Source organism: Pongo abelii, chromosome 8 (genome assembly GCF_028885655.2).
Source record: "Pongo abelii isolate AG06213 chromosome 8, NHGRI_mPonAbe1-v2.0_pri, whole genome shotgun sequence".
In the NCBI taxonomy this organism is placed as follows: Eukaryota; Metazoa; Chordata; class Mammalia; order Primates; family Hominidae; genus Pongo; species Pongo abelii.
In genome coordinates, this window is record NC_071993.2 from 49561079 (window position 1) to 49583494 (window position 22416).

The 22416-nt window shown below is 46.3% G+C and overlaps 1 protein-coding gene and 1 non-coding gene across 4 annotated transcripts in view; both read left to right on the forward strand.

The window, feature by feature from the left end:
- The window catches only part of ZNF487 (zinc finger protein 487), an 86091-nt gene that overhangs the window by 9761 nt on the left and 53914 nt on the right, over positions 1-22416 (forward strand). For 2 of the 3 annotated variants that reach the window (XM_054523276.2, XM_063727544.1), the window contains exon 1: positions 12247-12486. The exons of the other annotated variant lie outside the window; for it this stretch is intronic. The gene's annotated coding sequence lies outside the window, so the exon portion shown is untranslated. Of the gene's footprint in view, positions 1-12246; positions 12487-22416 lie in introns of those variants that run through there. 3 annotated transcript variants of the gene reach the window in all.
- On the forward strand, positions 9922-9985 carry LOC112135313 (U7 small nuclear RNA). Its single transcript, XR_002916613.1, has one exon. It is a non-coding gene; the product is annotated as a U7 small nuclear RNA (small nuclear RNA).

Below are 22416 nucleotides of genomic sequence, written 5' to 3' on the forward strand. Positions count from 1 at the left end.
CAAAGGTCTCTGGTTTTCCTAGGCAGAGGACCCTGCGGCCTTCTGCAGTTGGAAACCATTTTTGTCCTTATATTTTGTCAAAAAAAATTTTTTTTTCTAGTGTAACCTGGTCCCTGTTACTCAATTCGTCTTGCGCTGAAGTGGAGAATTGAAGATGGGGCATCAAGCATTCATTTAATCTATTATTGAATTCTAATAATAAAAGTACAGTTGACCCTTAAACAAAATGGGATTGACCTGTGTGGGTCCATGTATATGTGGATTTTTTTCTTTTTTAAAGAGATGGGGTTGGCTGGGTGCGGTGGCTCCCACTGTAATCCCAGCACATTGGGAGGCCGAGGCGAGTGGATCACTTGAGGCCAGGAGTTTGTGACTGACCTGGCCAACATGGCGAAACCCTGTCTCTACCAAAAATATAAAAAATTAGCTGGGCGTGGTGGTGCACACCTGTAGTCCCAGCTATCGGGGAGGCTGAGGCAGGAGAATCGCTTGAACCTTGGAGATGGAGGTTGCAGTGAGCCAAGATCTTGCCACTGTACTCCAGCCTAGGTGACAGAGGAAGACTCCGTTTCAAAAAAATAAATATATAAAAATAAAAAAAATGAGCTGGGCATTGTGGCGGATGCCCATAGTCCCAGCTACTGGAGAGGATGAAGCAGGAGGATCACTTGAGAGGAGATAGAGGCTGTGGTGAGCTATGATTGCATCACTGCACTCCAGGCTGGGTGACAGAGTAAGAACCTGTCTCCAAAAAAAAAAAAAAAAAAAGCTGGGTGCAGTGGCTCAGGCCTGTAATCCCAGCACTTTGGGAGGGTGAGCCAGGTGGATTGCCTGAGCTCAGGAGTTTGAGACCAGCCTGGGAAACATGATGAAACCCTGTCTCTACTGAAATACAAAAAATTAGCAGGGCGTGGCGGCATGCGCCTGTAATCCCAGCTACTCTGGAGGCTGAGGCAGGAGAATCGCTTGAACCTGGGAGGTGAAGGTTGCAGTGAGCCAAGATTTTGCCACTGCACTCCAGCCTCGGCGACAGACCGAGACTCTGTCTCCAAAAAAAAAAATCAACTGTATATCTAATGGTACTGAAAAGAGAGAAACCACAAGACACTAGTATATATTGACATACACAAGTCACAGAGAATAGAAATGGACTGGATGTTGAAGCACAGTGATGCATATATTATTAGTCAAGTCAACTCACTATTTAAAGCTAATTTCATAGGAAAATTCTACTTAATTCAGTCTAACATTATGTAAGTAACCAAGGAAGAGTTAACAGCTGTGTTACAGAAGTGAACTATAAGCTTGTGAAATCAGTATTTAAAAAAAATTCCTTTTCAGTATTTTGTAATGCTTCAACATGCATTTTGAGCTTATTTCTGTTTATATTGTTGTGATGTTCCTCAGCAGTTAACATGTATTGAAGCATTTTTTTTTCTTTTTTTTTTTTTTTTAATGAGACTGAGTCTCACTCTATCGCCCAGTCTGGAGTACAGTGGCACTATTTCAGCTCACTATAACCTCCTCCTCCTGTGTTCAAGCGATTTTCCTGCCTCAGCCTCCCAAGTAGCTCAAATTACAGGCACCTGCCACCACGCCTGGCTAATTTTTGTATTATTAGTAGAGACGGGGTTTCCCCATGTTGGCCAGGCTGGTCTCGAACTCCTGACCTCAGGTGATCCACCTGCCTTGGCCCCCAAAGTGCTGTGATTACAGGTGTGAGCCACCATGCCAGGCCTGAATGTTTACTTTTAATTTTAATGTAAGTTTTAATTTAAATACTGATACTTGATTCAGTTATTGGAAAACTTTTTTTTTTTTTTTTTTTTTTTTTTTAGAGGAGTTTTGCTCTTTTTGCCCGGGCTTGAGTGCAATGGCGTGATCTTGGCTGACTGCAACCTCCGCCTCTCGGGTTCAAGTGATTCTCCTGCATCAGCCTCTCGAGTAGCTGGGATTATTGGCATGTGCCACCACGCCTGGCTAGGCTAATTTTGTATTTTTAGTAGATACAGGGTTTCTCCATGTTGGTCAGTTTGGTCTCGAACTCCCAACCTCAGGTGATCCATCCGACTTGGCCTCCCAAAATGCTGGGATTACAGGCGTGAGCCACCAAGCCTGGCCTCTTTTTTGTTTTGTTCTTTTTTGAGACGGAGTCTCACTCTGTTGCCCAGGCTGGAGTGCAATGGTGAGATCTCGGCTCACTGCAACCTCTGCCTCCTGGGTTCAAGTGATTCTCCTGCCTGAGACTCCTGAGTATCTGGGATTACAGGAAATGTGCTACCACACCTGGCTAATTTTTTGTATTTTGAGTAGAGACGGGGTTTCACCATGTTGGCCAGGAGTTCAACTCCTGACCTCAGGTGATCTGCCCGCCTCGGCCTCCCAAAGTGCTGGGATTATAGGCGTGAGCCACCATGCCCAGCTGGAAAGCTTTTAAGTGCCCAGAATAATTTGGGTATGTGAATGCCTTTTTATCCATAGTAAATTTAATAAAATCTAATTATAGATCAAGTATTTCTGATGTAAATTTAGCATCTAAATTTAAGTGGCTGTTAAGTGTAAAATAACAGTAGATACCAACGATTTAGAAGAAAAAAAAGCCTTGACATCTCTATTTCCTCATCTCTAAAGGTGATAACACTTGCACTATGGTGATCCTACTAGTAATACATTTGGAGCCACATTGTAAACTTCAAAGTTTGCACCATTATTATTATTATTATTTTATTATTATTATTTTTTGAGATGGAGTTTCGCTCTTGTTGCCCAGGCTGGAGTGCAATAGCATGATCTTGGCTCACTGCAACCTCCATCTCCCAGGTTCAAGGATTCTCCTGCCCCAGCCTCCCTAATAGCTGGGATTACAGGCATGTGCCACTACACCCAGCTAATTTTGTATTTTTAGTAGAGACGGGGTTTCTCCATGTTGGTCAGACTGCTCTTGAACTCCCGACCTCAGGTGATACGCTTGCCTCAGCCTTCCAAAGTGCTGGGATTACAGGCGTGAGCCACCATGGACGGCCTATTATTATTATTATTAGAGATGGAGTTTTGCTCTTGTTGCCCAGGCTGGAGTGCAATGGTGCGATCTCAGCTCACTGCAACCTCCACCTCCTGGATTCAAGCGATTCTCCTGCCTCAGCCTCCTGAGTAGCTGGGATTACAGGTGTGCACCACCAGGCCTGGCTAATTTTGTATTTTTAGTAGAGACGGGGTTTCACCATGTTGGTCAGGCTGGTCTCGAAGTCCTGATCTCAGGTGATCCACCTGCCTTGGCCTCCCAAAGTGCTGGGATTACAGACGTGAGCCACTGTGCCTGGCCAAAGTTTGTACCATTATAATTATTATTATCATTTTTCTTTTGAGATGGAGTTTTGCTCTTGTTGCCCAGGCTGGAGTGCAATGGCGTGATCTTGGCTCACTGCAGCCTCCACCTCCCGGGTTCAAGCAATTCTCCTGCCTCAGCCTCCTGAGTAGCTGGGATTACAGGCATGGGCCACCACGCCCGGCTAATTTTGTATTTTTAGTAGAGACGGGGTTTCTCCATGTTGGTCAGGCTAGTCTCGAACTCCCGACTTCAGGTGATCCTCCTACCTCAGCCTCGCAAAGTGCTGGGATTACAGGCGTGAGCCACCACACCCGGCCAGTTTGCACCATTATTATAGGAGCGCTTGCAAAGCCTGCCAGTTGATGGTAGGGTGGAAAAGAAGAGGACAACTAGAAGAGAGTTCTTATACCACAAAGTAAATTTTGCTGGCTCTGCGAGGAACAGGAAACCTGCATGATGAGAACAAGGACTGGGTGGCACTGCAGGAAATGCTCAATTCCAGTTTCACTTCCTGTGTTATCACTTTTTCTTTGCTGCAATTTTATCTTTGTTGGTCAATTCTCTTTTAATTTTCCATTTTTTTTACATTCTATGTAAATGTAGTTTTTATGAACTAGAGAGTCTGACTCCATATTTTATCTTTGACTACTGTCAGCTCTCAAGCCCCACCTCTTCCCTCCCCTTCTGTCCCACACCTGGATGGCTGATTCGAAAGCCCAGGTGCTTCCTCCTTTGGCTCTAAAGGCAAGTTCAAGCCACGCAGGCCCCAGCATGTGCATTGGAGCCTTCACTTCCGCCCTACTCCTTAACCTTAATAACACCCAAAGCCAGTCTCTTTTCCCTGCTCTCAAGCCATTTTTTTTTTCTTCTTTTTCTGGAGACAGGGTCTTGTGTCGCCCAGGCTGGAGTGCAGGGCCATGATCACAGCTCACTGCAGCCTAGATCCCTGGGCTCAAGCGATCCTTCCAGCTCAGCTTGCCCAGTAGCTGGAACCACGGGGGTGTGCCACCACGCCTGGCTAATTTTTAAATTTTTTTTGTAGAGATGAGGAGTGCCACTGTGTTGCCCAGGCTGGTCTCAAAACTCCTGGGCTCAAGTGATCCTCTCTTGGCTTGGCCTCCCAAAATGCTGGGGTTACAGGCATGAGCCATTGCACCCAGCCTTAAGCTATTTTTGAACCCGTTTGGGATTCATCCCTGTTCTCCCCAGAAAGCCTCATGTGAGTCATAAGCCTTTACATATTCGCTCTGTGCATGTGGGGCTGTCACCAGTTTTGAAAAACCAGGTTTTGGGTGGGGAATCTATCTCGTATCTTTGGGTAATATCAAAGATAAACACAGCAGACATTAACATTTTATTCAGTAACCACTGACAGTAGGGGAAAGAGCTGAGCTCCATTCCGATTTGTGCAGTGATGATTGGGCTTTTTTTCTTTTTTTGGTGGTTGGATATTTTATATCTTTTTTTCATTTTCTTCCCTTTTTTTTTTTTTTTTTTCCAAATACTCTTCACTGAATGTAGTCGATTGGTGATTTTAAAGGGGGAATGAGGGAGTATGGAGGGGTACGAGTTGGGGCTCAGTAGAGTTGGGGATGTGAAAAATTACAAGGGACCAGTGTAAATGTGATGAGGCCAGCGGCGTCTGCCTGCTGGCAATGGTCAAAGTTAGGATTCCATCCTCCCACAGAGACTGGGAGACAGAGGCCTTATCTTTCCCAATCACTACATTTCAAAGCAATGGCTCCTTGAGAAAGCAATGTTCCTTGAGAAAGACACTTCTGAGCTGTAGGAGATACACACATGCATACACATACACAACATGTGTATCACATAAACATCTCAAAGGGACAGAGGACAGATTCATAATTGTAAGTCTTTTTACTTAATGCTGTAAGAGAGAGCGGTCAGGGGCCTATGGTCAGATATTGGCAAGAACAGTAAGTTATCCTGGCAGCACTGAGATTTCTCAGGCAGGCATTTTAATGGTGGGGACTGGGGTCATCCTGGGAACACAGGCTATGCTACTAGAAGCCATGCCAATTTGTCTCAGTGCAGAGTTTCAGATGGAGTTATGTGGGGAGAGTTCTGCAGTTCTCAGTAACCACAACAGTATATATCACTGGAAGATGAAGCCCACACAACTACAGATGTTACTGTTTCTGAGTGAGCTGAATAACAAACTTACAGTGAACAGTCACCAACAGAAGTGATGTGACTGGTTACTGATCATGACATTCATTTGTTATTAATGTGATGATGTGTAGACTGAAGAGCTAGCAGCCTGCACTTTATGCGAAGACTCACAGTTAATATACTGTGTACCTGAAATTTGAGTTGTGTTGTTGGGGGACTGGTGTTATTAAATCATGGTGACTGAATTCGTGCATATCAGAACTGTACCAAGCAAGGGCTGCCTGATGAGTATAATGCTCTCATGTTTTATGGGAATTTATACAAATTTAAAATAATATGAATAAATATTTGAAAGTTGTATGTTATGCACAAGGTTTGAAATAATGCAATTCTTTTAATATTTTAAAAAATTGTTAGGACTCAGATTTTCTTTTATCTTTTTTTTTTTAAGGTACGGAGTCTCGCTCTGTCGCCCAGGCTGAAGTGTAGAGTGCAGTGGCACGATCTCAGCTCATTGCAACTTACACCTCCTGGGTTGAAGCAATTCTTCTGCCTCAGCCTCCCGAGTAGCTGGGAATACAGGTGCACGCTGTCATGCCCGGCTCATTTTTGTGTTTTAGTAGAGATAGGGTTTCAGCATGTTGCCCAGGCTGCTCTCAACTCCTGAGCTTAGGCAATCCTCCAGCCTTAGCCTCCCAAAGTGGTAGGATTACAGGCGTGAGCCACTGCGCCTGGCCCTCGACTCACAGATTTTCAAAATACTTTTGAACAGTAAGCTGAGGACAGTGTTTATTATGACTATACTGGTCTCCTTTCACTAGCTCACAAAATTTAACTCCATCACTTGTCAGTCTCCTGAAAATGCTGTGTATGTGCTTTGAAATTGTGAATGATCTGCTGATTTGTGCTATTTTAATATTCAATGTTGTTGAAAGAATAGTTTTTAAACCAAGTAATGCAAAAATTTATTTAGTGTAACATTAATGCTTGTGCTGTAAAACATGCTGGAAAATCGATAGCTCTGGAATAAACTTTGGATTTTTAATTAAATTGATTTTGATGTACTTATGCAGTTAAATTGGTAGAGACTAATCTGAAAAGCTGAGAAAAGATAAAGCAGAATTAAAACAAAATCTGTCTTATTCGTAGAGCCATGTCAAGAATGCATTATCTCTACACCTATTCCAATGGGCACGTTAGTACTTGATTATGCAGGGAGTGAATCATGCCAAGTCTTCACGTACACATTGCTCCCATCACTGCTGTGCAGTGAGCTGTGACTGCACCACTGCACTCCAGCTTGGGCAACAGAGCCAGACCTTGTCTCAAAAAAAAAAAAAAAAAAAAAAGTCCTTTAAGGGATACGAGGCTGCGTGTGATAGTCGTTTTCTTTTAGTTTGCACTTTTTTTTTTTTTTTGAGACAGTCTCGCTCTGTTGCCCCGTCTGGAGTGCAGTGGCTCCATCTTGGCCCACTGCAAGCTCCGCCTCCCGGGTTCACGGCCTTCTCCTGCCTCAGCCTCCCAAGTAGCTGGAACTATAGGCGCCCGCCACCACGCCCGGCCAATTTTTTTTGTATTTTTTAGTGGAGACGGGGTTTCACCATGTTAGCCAGGATGGTCTCGATCTCCTGACCTCCTGATCCGCCCGCCTCGGCCTCCCAAAGTGCTGGGTTTACAGGCGTGAGCCACGGCGCCCGGCCTAGTTTGCACTTTTATTCACCCCCAAATTCTGTGTATTGCAAGTAAGTCTCAAATTTTGAGAAGCGAGCACCATCCCATTGGCATCGTGACTACGACCGCATCACTGAACTGCTTTGCTTTCCGGGAGAATCCCTGCGCCATGGATTCGCTCGCCTTTCCATGCCTGCCATGCAAGCGTCCTTTGTGGTGTCCGCGTCCTTTTGTCCGCGTCCGGGTCAACGCCTGACGCGCCCCTTCCCGGCTGGAGGATGCAGCTCGGGGCGGGGCGAGGCGAGGGTGTGTCACGGAACCTGACGGGAAAGGGCCCCTCTAGGTCCGTGGCGCGCGGCGCGCTTTGTGGCAGCGACGGGCACTGCCGCGCATGCGCGGCCCATTTCCGAGAGTGGCAGGGCTGGGCCCCAGTGGGGTCGCCTCTGGGGTCAAAGAGCACGCCGAGCCTGCGGGAGGGCGGGGCCGCGGCCTTGGCCCTTTGTCACGTAGGAGACAGCGCTCCAGGCTGGCAGGCGGCCTTAGCGGCGTTTGCCGCTCTTGTGCGGACACCAGTGCACGCCTTAGTGGTGACTACCGGGACGCTTCGCGCTCCAGGAAGGAGGCGGGCACCGCCCGCTCTACCACAGTCTGGGAGCTGGACCTCGGGGCTCGCCGCTCTGCCTGCCCACTAAAAGCCCATTCGGGGGAAGTCCAGTGTTGCGTGGTTACAGTACTGAGCCCCAGACATCGTTGCCAAGTGTAACGCAGGCTCTGTTTTATCCTGGGGCACTTGTAGTCAGGGTTCGTGGGCCCGCACTTCATAATGGAGGGCTGCGGGCCTCGTCTGAACCGTCCAGCCAGTGTGTCCTCAGTCGTCTTGGTTGGGTTTTTGAAGGACCAACCCGAGATTCTGGGGCACAGGGAGTTACAAGACTTGGGGCCCTGATGTAAGCCCCAAATAAAATGATTTTGGCCCCTAGGGCCAGATCCTAGTTTTTAAAAACAGAGCAGCACTTGTAAGGTAGAGGAAGCATGGCCCACCTGAATGGGGACCTCTCACCAGAGTTTCACAGCAGCGGAGGACGAGGCTGAGAAAGAGCACGGCCCAGATTTGCACGGAGAGGCAATATGTAATGCCTGTGCTCCACAAGCCACCCCAGCTGACTCAACGGGAGTTTTGCTCTAGCTGTCAGAGAGGTGAGCTGGGCCTAAGGCTAGGGTCAGGCTTGCCCAGGAAATGTCTCTCCATCTTCAGGGTTGAGAGAATCTGGTTGGGAGGGAAAGAAATGCTACCTACCTCTAAGAAAATTATTTTTCTTTTTCTTTTGAGATGGAGTGTCGCTCTGTCGCCCAGGCTGGAGTGCAGTGGCCCGATCTCGGCTCACTGTAGCCTCTCTGCCTCCCGGGTTCAAGCGATTCTCCTGCCTCAGCCTCCGGAGTAGCTGAGATTACAGGCACGCGACACCATGCCCGGCTAATTTTTGTATTTTTAGTAAAGATAGGTTTTCACTATGTTGGCCAGGCTGGTCTTGAACTCCTGACCTCCGGTGATGCGCGCTTCTGCCTCCCAAAGTGTTGGGATTACAGGCGTGAGCCACTGCTCCTGGCCAAGAAAATTATGTCTTAAACACCCCAACGGCCTTTGAATTTTTCTGAATTATTTACTCGTTCCAGATACTGAGAGCTTCCCATACTATGCCAATTACCACAGGTGGCCTTGAGAAATGTGGGTACTTCCACTATGCTTACTCAGAAAGTAGTTCAGGAAACAGTTTCCTGGATTACCAATTTCTGCCTGACATGAAAGATGAAAACCACTGAACTCCAGAGGGGTGAATGTCCAGGTCATCCCATTCATTAGCTACTCCAGAGGCTGAGGCAGGAGAATCCCTTGAGCCCGGAAGGCGGAGGTTGTAGTGAGCCGAGATAGAGCCACTGCACTCCAGCCTGGGTGACAGAGTGAGACTCCATCTCCAGAAAACAAAATAAAACAACAAAACAAAAACCCTAGCGCGGTGGCTCACGCCTGTAATCCCATCACTTTGGGAGGCCGGGGGGGGGGTGGTGTGGATCACGAGGTCAGGAGTTCGCGACCAGCCTGGCCAACATAGTGAAACACCGTCTCTACTAAAAATACAAAAGATAGCTGGGCATGGTGGCGCATGCCTGTAATCCCAGCTACTCCAGAGGCTGAGGCAGGAGAATCGCCTAAACCCTGGAGGTGGAGGTTGCAGTGAGCCGAGATTGCGTCACTGCACTCCAGGCTGGGCGACAGAGCAAGACTCCGTCTTGGGGAAAAAAAAAAAAAGAATTCCTCATGAGATCGCTTGAACGCGCGAGTTGGAGGTTGCAGTGAGCCGAGATCACGCCACTGCACTCCAGCCTGGGCAACAGAGGGAGACTCCGCCTCAATTAAAAAAAAAAAAAGAATTCCTCATGAGACATTAAGAGTTACAGCTCTTTGCTGGGCACGGTGGCTCACGCCTGTAATTCCAGCACTTTGGGAGGCCGAGGCGGGCGGATCACGAGGTCAGGAGATCGAGACCATCTTGGCTAACATGGTGAAACCCCGTCTCTACTAAAAATAAAAAAAAATTAGCCGGGCGTGGTGGCGGGCACCTGTAGTCCCAGCTACTCGGGAGGCTGAGGCAGGCGACTAGCCTGAACCCGGGAGGCGGAGCTTGCAGTGAGCCGAGATCGGGCCACTGCACTCCAGCCTGGGTAACAGAGCGAGACTCCGTCTCAAAAAAAAAAAAAAACAACAAAAAAACAAAAACAAGACAAAATAAAAAAGTTACAGCTCTTTTAGAATTTGTCTAGCAGGCTTTCCAGTTTTTGCCAGTATGAACCCAAAATATCTGAGACAGACCTCAGTTAATTTAGAAAGTTTATTTTGCCAAAGTTGAGGACATGCACCCATGACAGCCTCAGGAGGTGCTGATGACATGCGCCAATGTGGGCAAAGCACACTTTGGTTTCGTACATTTTAGGGAGACATGAGACATCAATCAATATATGTAAGATGAACATTGGTTCAGTCCGGAAAGGCAGGACAACTGGAAGCAAAGGTGGGACAACTTGAAGGGCAGGTGGCTTCCGGGGTCTTAGGTACAGAAGAGACAAATAGTTGCATTCTTTTGAGTTGCTAATTAGCCTCTTCAAAGGAGGCAATCAGCTTTGCATTTATCTTAGTGAGCAGAGAGGTGACTTTAAATAGAATGAGATGCAGGTTTGCCCTTAGCAGTTCCCAGCTTGACTTTTCTGTTTAGCTTAGTGATTTTGGTGCCCCAAGATTTATTTTCCTTTCACCCTGGAAAGCCCCTTAAAAACAAAAAACAAAAAACAGTTCTTGGCATTGAAGTCTAAAAAAATGTTCTTTTTCCGGTCTTCCTGTAGATGACTTAGTAGAGAGTCTTCAGTCTTTCAGTGGGTACCAGAAATCAGTGCAGTCTGCTGCCTGTAATTGAGTACTTCGTGTGGGTGGAGTACTCAGTCAGTACATTTCTAGGGATGGAGGCACCTTGGTCCCATAGACCTCTTTCTGATGGTCCTGCTTGATCCAGGCATAGAAGCTGGGATAGCTGCATGAAAGAATGGATTATATCACCTTCAGATAAACTCCTTAAATGTATGTATAGATTGTACAACAGCAAGGTTAAAGCTGTATTTCCTGGCAAGTATCTCCACATTTCCCTTTCTCATTTTGAACAACATGACTTGCTGGATCTGCCTGGTAGGGGTATCCAAATGTCATGGATACTTTAGTGCTTGCCTTAATTGAGCATTCTGTCCAGTTGATGCTCATGTTTAATCTCCCTAAAATGTCTTCTCAGTTGGTTTCTGATCTAGTCCTTCCTCTGTAATTATTTCTTTTCTGTCTTGTCCGTGAAGTCTTCTTCCTCTTCCTGCCTCTCATTATTGCTGTTCCCAAAGTATCCAGTCTTTTTCTTTCTTTCTTTCTTTTTTTAGGCGTAGTCTCACTTTGTCTCCCAGGCTAGAGTGCAGTGGCATGGTCTTGGCCCACTTCATCCTCCGCCTCCCAGATTCCAGTGATCTTCCTGCCTCAGCCTCCCGAGTAGCTTGGACTACAGGCGTATGGTACCACGCTTGGCTAATTTTTGTACTTTTAGTAGAGACAGGGTTTTGCCATGTTGGCCAGGCTGGTCTCAAACTCCTGACCTCAGGTGATCCACCCACCTTGGCCTCCCAAAATGCTGGGATTACAGACGTGAGCCACTGCACCTGGCCCTTGGTTTGCTGAGACTTTTTATCATCCAGTGGGTATTGAATTTGAACTTTTTAAAAAAAATTTTTAAGTCAGGTCTCACTCTGTCACCCAGTCTGGAGTGCAGTGTTGCGATCACAGCTCACTGCAGGTAACTCTGACTTCAGTCTCCCAGGTAGCTGGAACTGCAGGTGCACAGCAAAATGCCTGGCTAATTTTTTTATTTTTTGTACAGACAGGGTTTTGCCGTGTTGCTCAGGCTGTGAGTTAATTATTATTATTATTATTTTCTGAGATGGAGTCTCGCTCTGTTGTCCAGGCTGGAGTGCAGTGGCTCAATCTTGGCTCACTGGAAGCTCTGCCTCCTGGGTTCACGCCATTCTCCTGCCTCAGCCTCCCGAGTAGCTGGGACTACAGGCGCCTGCCACCATGCCCAGCTAATTTTTTGTATTTTTAGTTAGAGACAGGGTTTCACCGTGTCAGCGAGGATGGTCTTGATCTCCTGACCTCATGATCTGCCCGCCTCGGCCTCCCAAAGTACTGGGATTACAGGCGTGAGCCACCGCGCCCAGCCGTTTAATTATTATTATTATTTTTTAGCTAATAGACCAGAAGAATGAATTTAATTATTATTGAGATGATTATATTGTTTTATTCTTTTTCAGTGGATTGATTGATATTAACCTATGGCTCGAGTTAATTTTATTAATGTTTTGATTTTCAAATGTTAAACCAGCCTATTTTCCAGGAACAAAGTCATATTGTTGCTTTATCCTTTTAAAATGTATTCCATGACAAATTGTTAGATATTTTTCTGTCTTTGTTCCTGAAAGAGTCTGTTGTTTTCTTTCTTTCTTTCTTTTTTTTTTTGAGACCAAGTCTTGCTCTGTCGCCCAGGCTGGAGTGCAGTGGCATGATCTCAGTTCATGGCAACCTCTGCCTCCTGGGTTCAAGCGATTCTCATACCTCAGCCTCCTGAGTAGCTGAGATTACAGGCACCTGCCACCACGCCCAGCTAATTTTTTGTATTTTTAGTAGACACGGGGTTTCGCCATCTTGACCAGGCTGGTCTTGAACTCCTAACCTCAGATGCCACCCACCTCAGCCTCCCAAAGTGTTGAGACTACAGGTATGAGCCACCACACCTGGCTGTTATTTTCCTTTCTTAAAAGTCTTTTTTTTTTTTTTTTGAGAAAGAGTCTCACTCTAATGCCTAGTCTGGAGTGTAGTGGCCCTATCTCAGCTTACTGCAAACCTTCGCCTCCTGGGTTCAAGCGATTCTTGTGCCTCTGCCTCCCAAGTAGCTGGGATTACAGGCAGGCACCACCAGGACTGGCTAATTTTTGTATTTTTAGAGAGACAGGGTTTCACCATATTGGCCTGGCTGGTCTTAAACTCCTGGCCTCAACTGATCTAACCACCTTGGTCTCCCAAAGTGCTGGGATAACAGGTGTGAGCTATCACACCTGGCCTCTTCTAATATCTTATTTTTTTTTTTTTGAGACAGAGTTTCGCTCTTGTTGCCTAGGCTGGAGTGCAATGGCATGATCTCGGCTCACTGCAACCTCCACCTCCCCGGTTCAAGTGATTCTCCTGCCTTAGACTCCTGAGTAGCTAGGATTATAGGCGTTAGCCACCATGCCCAGCTAATTTTTGTATTTATAGTAGAGATGGGGTTTCACCATGTTTGTCAGGCTGGTCTCAAACTTCTGACTTCAGGTGATCTGCCTGCCTTGGCCTCCCAAAGTGTTGGGATTACGGGCTTGAGCCAACATGCCCGGCCCAGCGTTTTGTTTTTTTTGTCAAGGTCTTGCTCTGTCACCCAGGCTGGAGCACAGTGGTGTGATGATCATAACTCACCTCTCCCTTGAACTCCTGGGATCAAGCAATCCTCTGATCTCAGCCTCCTGAGTAGCTGGGACTACAGGCATGTATCATAATGCCTGGCTAAGTTTTTGTATTTTTTTTAGCGATGGTGTTTTGCTCTGTTGCCCAGGCTGGTCTTGAACTCCTGGGCTCAAGTGATCCTCCTGTCTTGGCCTCCCAAAACATCGGGATTACAGGTATGAGCCACTGCCCCCAGCCTTTGTTAGGTTTATATCAATTTTATGCCTGTTTCAGAAAACATGTTTAGTGTTTTCTCTTTATTCTCCATAAGTGCTTGTGTAAGGTTGGTGCTATTTATTCCTTAATTGCTTGTAAAATTGCAGCAGTGAATTTTTCTAGGGTCTGGCTTTTCTTTATGAATAATTTTAAAATTATAGATTTAATTTCTTTATATTAGGGAAATTATCCTTTAGAACTTGATACAAGTCCTAGTTGTTTCTTTCTACCTTGTCATTTGTCATCCCCAGGTGGGTGGCAGGTGTGTTTGTTCCAGGGCAAAGCTATGTCTCACACACACTAGTTCACATAACCCCATTCAGACCAAAAATTGTTCACAGTTTACTTTGCTTTTTGTCTCTTTATCTCCAAGGTTGGTCTGTAGTGAACTCAAAGCCTTAATTCTATCCCAGTCCTTTTAGTTAAGGTCAGCAGTGACCTCTAGTGGTAAAATCTTCAGTCTTCCTCTTAACATGTCTTTGTTTTTAAAAAATTGTCTAGTGAATTACTCTTTCTGTTTGTTTGTTTGTTTGTTTTTGAGATGGAGTCTTGCTCTGTTGCCCAGGCTGGAGTGCAGTGGCGCGACCCCAGATCACTGCAACCTCTGCCTCCCAAAGTGCTGGGATTATAGGGTTGAGCTACTATGCCTGGCCCCTCTTACGTGGCTTTCTAGCCATATTGATATCATTGATTACAGGCACACCTCGTTTTATTGTCCCTTGCTTTAATGTACTTTGCAGATATTGTGCTTTTTTTTCTTTTTTTAACAATTAAAAGTTTGTGGAAACCCAGCATTGAGCAAATCTGTAGACACCATTTTTTTTTTTTTTGAGACAGAGTCTCCCTCTGTCACCAGGCTAGGGTGCAGTGGCGTGATCTCAGGTCACTGCAACCTTGGCCTCCTGGGTTCAAGTGACTCACCTGCCTCAGCCTCCCGAGTAGCTGGGACTACAGGTGTGCACCACCATACCCAGCTAATTTTTGTATTTTTAGTAGAGGTGGGGTTTCACCATGTTGGCCAGGATGGTCACAATCTCTTGACCTCGTGATCCACCTGCCTCAGCCTCTTGAAGTGCTGGGATTACAGGCATGAGTCACCGCATCCGGCCTTTTTTTTTTTCTTTATAGAGACAGGGGTCTCATGTTGTCACCCAGGCTGGAGTGCAGTGGCATGATCTTAGCTCGTTGTAACCTTGAACTCTTCGACTCAGGGGATCCTCCTGCCTCAGCCCCCTGAGTAGCTGGGACCACAGCCATGCCTGGCTATGCCTGGCTAATTAAAAAAATTTTTTTTGGCCAGGTGCAGTGGCTCATGTCTGTAATCCCAGCACTTGGGGATGCCGAGGTGGGTGGATCAACTGAGGTCGGGAGTTTGAGACCAGCCTGACCAACATGGAGAAACCCCGTCTCTACTAAAAATACAAAATTAGCTGGGTGTGGTGGCGCATGCCTGTAATCCCAGCTGCTCAGGAGGCTGTGGCAGGAGAATTGCTTGAACCCAGGAGGCAGAGGTTGCGGTGAGCCGAGTTCACACCATTGCAATCCAGCTTGGGCAACGAGAGCAAAACTCCATCTCAAAAAAAAATTTTTTTTTCTTTTTGGGCCAGGCGGATGGCTCATGCCTGTAATCCCAGCACTTTGGGAAGCCAAGGCAGGTGGATCACCTGATGTTGGTAGTTTGAGACCAGCCTGGCCAACATGGCGAAACCCCGTCTCTACTAAAAATATAAAAATTAGCCAGGCGTGGTGGTGCACACTTGTAGTCTAGCTACTCGGGAGGCTGAGGCAGGACAATTGCTTGAACCTGGGAGGCTAAGGTTGCAGTGAGCCGAGATCATGCCACTGCATTGCAGTCTGGGTTTCAGAGCGAAACACTGTCTCAAAAAAAAGAAAAAAATTTTTTTTTTTTGGTGGAAACGTGGTCTCACTATGTTGCCCAAGTTGGTCTTGAACTCCTGGCATCAAGTGATCTTCCCACCTTGGTCCCCCAGAGCCCTGGGACTGTAGGCATGAGGCACCTCACCTAGCCTCACAACTGTTTTTCTTTTTTTTTTTTTTTTTAAACATGTGCTCATGTTGTGTCTCTGGGTCACATTTTGGTAATTCTTGCACTATTTCAGACTTTTTTTTATTATCTATTATGGCGATCTGTGATCTGTGATTTCTGTTATTATTATTGTAATTGTTTTGACCGTATATAAGATGGTTAAAATTAACAAATGTTGCCTGTGTTCTGACTGCTTCACTGACTGGCTGTTCCCCTTTCTCTCTCCCTTTCCTCTGGCCTCCCTGTTCCTTGAGACACAACAATATTGAAATTAGGATAGTTAACTACCCTGCAGTGGCCTCTCAGTGTTCAAGTGAGAGGAAGAGTCATACATTTCTCACTTTAAATCAGAAGCTAGAAATAATTAAGCTTAATGAGGAAGGCATATATCAAAAGCCAAGACAGGACCAAATTAGGCCTCTTGTGCCAAACAGCCCAAATGTAAATGCAAAGGAAAACTTTTTTTTTCTTTTTTGTTTTTGTTTTGAGACAAAGTCTCACTGTGTCACCCAGGCTGGAGTGCAGTGGCACAATCTCGGCTCACTGAAACCTCTGCCTCCTGGTTCAAGTGATTCTTCTGTCTCAGCCTCCTGAGTAGCTGGGATTACAGGTGTGTGCCACCATGCCCGGCTAATTTTTTGTATTTTTAGTAGAGACAGGGTTTCACCATGTTGGCCAGGCTGGTCTTGAACTCCTGATCTCAGGTGATCTACCCGTCTCGGCCTCCCAAAGTACTAGGATTACAGGCGTGAGCTACTGTGCCTGGCTGGCATATTTGTTTATAGCATGGTTTACTGAATTTTTTTTTTCTTTTCTTTTTCCTTTTTTTTTTTTTTTTGAGGTGGAGTCTTGCTTTGTCGCCCAGGCTGGAGTACAGTGGTGTGATCTCGGCTCACTGCAACCTCCGCCTCCTGGGTTCAAGTGATTCTCCTGCCTCAGCCTCCCGAGTAGCTGGGATTACAGGTGTGCACCACCACACCTGGCTAATTTTTGTATTATTAGTAGAGACGGGGTTTCACCATGTTTGTCAGGCTGGTCTCCAACTCCTGACCTTGTGATCCACCCGCCTCAGCATCCCTTAGTGCTGGGATTACAGGCGTGAGTCACCACGCCCAGCTGGTTTACTGATTATTTTAAACAAATTATTGAGTCCTAATGTTCAGAAAAAAATATTTCTTTCAAAATGTTACTGCTCATTGACAAGCTAGTCACATAAGAGCTATGAGGTATGAAATTAATGTTTTCATGCTTACTAGCATGCATCCATTCTACAGCCCATGGATCAAGGAGTAATTTTTTTTTGAGACAGAGTTTCGCTCTTGTTGTCCAGGCTGGATTACAATGGCGTGATCTCGGCTCACTGCAACCTCCGCCTCCTAGGTTTGGCGATTCTCCTGCCTCAGCCTCCTCAGTAGCTGAGATTACAAGTGCCTGCTGCCGCACCCAGCTAATTGTTTTGTGTTTTTTTTGGTAGAGATGGGGTTTCATCATGTTGGCCAGGCTGGTCTTGAACTCTTGTCCTCAAGTGATCTGCCTGCCTCAGCCTCCCAAAGTGCTAGGATTATAAGCATGAGCCGCTGTGCCCGGCCAAGGAGTAATTTTGACTTTCAAGTTTTATTTTTTATTTTTCTTTTTTTGAGATGGAGTCCTGCTGTGTCGCCCAGGCTGGAGTGCAGTGGCACGATCTCAGCTCACTGCAACCTCCGCCTCGCGGGTTCAAGTGATTCTTCTGCCTCAGCCTCCCGACTAGCTGGGACTACAGGCGCACGCCACCATGCCCGGCTAATTTTTGTATTTTTAGTAGAGACAGGGTTTCACCATATTGGCCAGGCTGGTCTCAAACTCCTGACCTTGTGATCCGCCTGCCTCGGCCTTCCAAAGTGCTGTTATTGCAGGTGTGAGCCACTGCGCCCGACCTTCAACTTTTATTATTTAAGAAATAAATTTGTGGCCAGGCGTGGTGACTCATGCCTATAATCCCAGCACTTTGGGAGGCCGAGGCTGGTGGATCACCTCAGGTCAGGAGTTTGAGACCAGCCTGGCAAACATGGTGAAACCTTGTCTCTACTAAAAATACAAAAATTAGCTGGGCGTGGTGGTGCATACCTATAATCCCAGCTACTTGGGAGGCTGGGGCAGGAGAATCGCTTGAACCTGGAAGGCAGAGGTTGCAGTGAGCCGAGATTGTGCCACTGCACTCCAGCATAGGCAACAGAATGAGACTCTATCTCAGAAAAAAAAAAAAAGAAAGAAATTTGTAAGGCTATATCTGCCATGGATAGTGATTCCTCTGATGGATCTGGGCAAAGTAAATTGAAAACCTTCTGGAATGGATTCACTGCTCAAGATGCCACTAAGACCATTTACGATTCATGAGAGTAGGTCCAATTAACAACATTAATAGGAATTTGGACGAACTTGAATCCAACCCTTATGGATGACTTTGAGGGGTTCAAGTCTTCAGTGGAGGAAGTCACTGCAGTTGTGGAAATAGCATAACTAGAATTAGAAGTGGAGCCTGAAGATGTGAGTGAATTGCTGCAATCTTATGATAGAACTTGAACAGATGAGGAGTTGCTTCTTATGCATGAGATAAGAAAATTGTTTCTTGTGATGGAATCTATTCCTGGTGAAGATACTGTGAACATTGTTAAGATGACAACAAAGGATTTAGACTTACATAAACTTACTTAATAAGGCAGCAGCAGGGTTTGAGAGGATTGAATCCAATTTTTAAAGAAGTTTTACTATAGGTAAAATTAAACAGCATCTCATGTTACAGAGAAATCTTTCATGAAAGGAAGAGTCGGCCAGGTACAATGGCTCATTCCTGTAACCCCAGCACTTTTGGAGGCTGAGGCAGGTGGATCACCTGAGGTCGGGAGTTTGAGACCAGCCTGACCAACATGGAGAAACCCCGTCTCTACTAAAAATACAAAATTAGCCGGGCATGGTGGCACATGCCTGTGATCCCAACTACTCGGGAGGTTGAGACAGGATAATTGCTTGAACCTGGGAGGCAGAGGTTGTGGTGAGCTGAGATCGCGCCATTGCACTCCAGCCTAGGCAACAAGAGTGAAACTCTGTCTCAAAAAAAAAAAAAAAAAAAAAAAAAGGCCGGGCACAGTGGCTCACGCCTGTAATCCCAGCACTTTGGGAGGCCGAGGCGGGCGGATCACGAGGTCAGGAGATCGACACCATCCTGGCTAACGTGGTGAAACCCCATCTCTACTAAAAATACAAAAAATTAGCTGGGTGTAGTGGTGGGCGCCTGTAGTCCCAGCTACTTGGGAGGCTGAGGCAGGAGAATGGTGTGAACCCAGGAGGCGGAGCTTGTAGTGAGCCGAGATTGTGCCACTGCATTCCAGCCTGGGCTACAGAGCGAAACTCTATCTCAAAAAAAAAAAAAAAAAAAGAAAAGGAAGAGTCAATCAGTGTGGCAGACTTAATTGTCCTTTTATTTTAAGAAATTGCACAGCCATCCCAGCCTTCAGCAAACAACCACTAGCAGTCATCAACATTGAGGCAAGACCATCTACCAGCAAAAAGATTATGATTCACTATAGGCTCAGATGATTGTTGGCATTTCTTTTATTTTACTTTATTTTTTGAGACATAGTCTGGCTCTTTCACCCAGGCTGGAGTGCAGTGGTGCGACCTTGGCTCACTGTGACCTCTGCCTCCCAGATTCAAGCGATTCTCCTGCCTCAGCCTCCTGAGCACCTGGGACTACAGGCGTGCACCACACCCGGCTAATTTTTGTATTTTTGTAGAGACAGGCTTTCAGCATGTCGGCCAGGCTGGTCTCAATCTCCTGACCTCAGGTGATCCACCAGCCTCGGCCTCCTAAAGTGCTGGGATTACAGGCGTGAGCCACTGTGCCTGGCCATCATTTATTTATTTATTTTTTTAAATAAATAAGAGACAGGGTCCCTTATGTTGCCCAGGCTGATCTTGGGCTTCTTGGTTCAAATGATCCTCCCACTTCAGCCTTCCAAAGTGCTGGGATTACAGGCATGAACCAATGTACTTGGCCTGCATTTTTAGGCGATGAAGTATTTTAAAATTAGGATTTATCTGTACACGGTGGCTCATGCACTTTGGGAGGCCAAAGTGGGTGGATCACTTGAGGCCAAGGGTTTGAGACCAGCCCGGCCAACATGGTGAAACCCTGTCTCTACCAAAAAATAGAAAAATTAGGTGGGCGTGGTGGTGTACTCCTGTAATTGTAGGTACTCAGGAGACTGAGGCATGAGAATTTCTTGAACCCAGGAGGCAGAGGTTGCAGTGAGCTGAGATCACACCACTGCACTCCAACCTGGGCAACAGAGCAAGACTCTGTCTTCCAAAAAAAAAATTAGGATATGTATATTGGTTTACTAGACATAATGCTATTGCACACTTAACAGACTATAGTATAGTGAAAACATAACTTTTACATGCATGGGAAACCAACATACTCGTGTGACTCAAGTGACATTTGCTTTATTGCAGTGGTCTGGAACTGAATGCACCTTATCTTTGAGGTATGCGTGTGTTTTTCCCTTCTGGTTGACTTTCTTCACTTGGCTTACAGGACACCACACTCTTTTAACTTTCCCTTTTAATTTTTTTTTGGTTGCGGGAACAGTGTTTTACTCTGTTGCCCAGGCTGGAGTGCAGTGGTGCCATCAAGGCTCACTTTAGCCTTGAGCTCCCTGGGCTTCAGTGATACTCCCACCTTAGCCTCCTGAGTAGCTGGGACTACAGGTGCATGCCACTATGCCCAGCTAATTTTTCTATTTATTTATTTAGAGACAGAGTTTCGCTTTTGTTGCCCAGGCTGGAGTGCAATGGCGTGATCTCAGCTCATTGCAACCTCCACCTCCCAGGTTCAAGCGATTCTCCTGCCTCAGCCTCCCGAGTACCTGGGATTACAGGCATGCGCCACTACACCTGGCTAATTTTTTTGTATTTTTAGTAGAGATGGGGTTTCTCCATGTTGGTCAGGCTGGTCTCGTACTCCCGACCTCAGATGATCCACTTGCCTCGGCCTTCCAAAGTGCTGGGATTACAGGCGTGAGCCAGCACACCCGGGCAATTTTTCTATTTATTGTAGAGATGGGATTTGCCACGTTGCCCAGGCTGATGTGGAAGTCCTGGGCTCAAGCAATTTTCTTACCTTGACCTCCCAAAGTGTTGGGATTACAGGTGAGAGCCACTGCACTTTGTCTTAACTTTTCCCTTTCTTTTTTGAACAGGGTCTCACTGTCACACAGACTAGAGTACAGTGGCATGATCATAGCTCACTGCAGCCTTGACATCCTGGGCTCAGGTGTTCAAGTGATCCTCCCACCTCAGCCTCTTGAGTAGTTGGGACTACAGGCATGCACCACCACACTAATTTTTGTATTTTTTTGTAGAGACGGGTTTCACCATGTTGCCGACCTTAACTTTTAACTTTCCTTCTCTCATCGTTTGCTGGTTCCTCCTTTTCTTCCTGTCTCTGAATGTTTATGTGTAGTCCTTGGTCATTGTGATGCAGGATTTTTCTTGGCCCCTTTGTTGGACTCGTGACAGGGCTGTCCCATTTACTTGGCCCACTGCGCTCAACCCCTTTCAGGATGGAGCACGTGAGTGAGTGCGGGATCTGGCTGGCTGCTCCAGGCACTGGCAGGAGCAAGCTCCATTGGTGTCCAAGAAGAATGTCACATGGGCAAACTGAAGGATGGTGAAGTCAGAGAATTTTATTGAGCAATGAAAATGGCTCTCAGCAGAGAGGGGAACTGGAAAGGGGATGGGAAGGGCAGGTTGCCTTCCCTGAGGTCAGGTTGCCCCTTCCCTGAAGTCAAGCCATCGCTCTGAAGTCAAGCTGTCTCTCTGAAGTCAAATTGTCTCTCTCTGAAGTCAAACTGTCTCCCCCTCTACTGACTGAGTCTGGGGTCTTTCTTTATAGCACTCAGAATGGAGAGTGTGTGCTCACTGGTTTGTGAGTATGCAAAAAACGTTAAAGTGAAGACACCACTCGATGGTGGGCATAGCAGTGTAGAAAACCAATTAGGAAAGGGTAGCTATATATAAAATAGGTGAAGAGTGGGGATTAGAGGAAAGCATGCCAAAGAGGAAGATAAGTTCTTAGTCTGGTCCGAGCATTTAACTTGTATCTTAGCTTTCAGGCTTTAAACTATCTTTGGCTTGGAGGTTTCACTGGGGACCTGCCCCTATTTACTTTGGCATTTGGCTGCCTCCGTTTGTTATCACTTGTACTTTTTCTGGCCGAGGCCTCTCCCTTGGCAATGTTTTGTCAGCAGTACTCTCTGGGGCCTGATCCCTCCTGGTAATCTCTCCAGCTCAGATTTCTTCTTACACTTCAGATGCATATGTTAACAGTCTACTCTGCATCTCTGCTTGAGTATTTTATAGACCCAAGCTCAACATGATTAAAACTGGCCTCTTGGATTTTCTCTCCCAAACCCACAACCTCTGGAGCATTCCTTCCCCTTCTTGTTTGATAGCAGACCCCTTGGAATTATTTTTGACCTGTTTTTTTCTTGTCTTACACATCTTATTTGTCAGAAAAACCTCTGGGGCATACATCCAGAATATATCCACAGAGTCTGACCTCTTGCAATCCTCTCTATGACATCTTTTGCCTGGATTACAGCAAGTTGCAGAGCAGTCTTGCTGCCGCTCAGACCTTGGCCTCTGGCATAGCACTTAGAGTGCCTGTAGGAAGAGTCAGGTTGCTAAACGCCAATCCTCTGCCCGACATCTACATTTTTCACTGAGTAAAAGCCAAAGTTCCACCAGTGGGTTATGTGATTCATTACATCTCTGACTTCACTTCCTTCTCAGCCTCTTGATCACTATGTTCCAGCTCGACTTGCCTTCTTGCTGGATGTACCAGGCATAACACCACCTTTGTCTTTG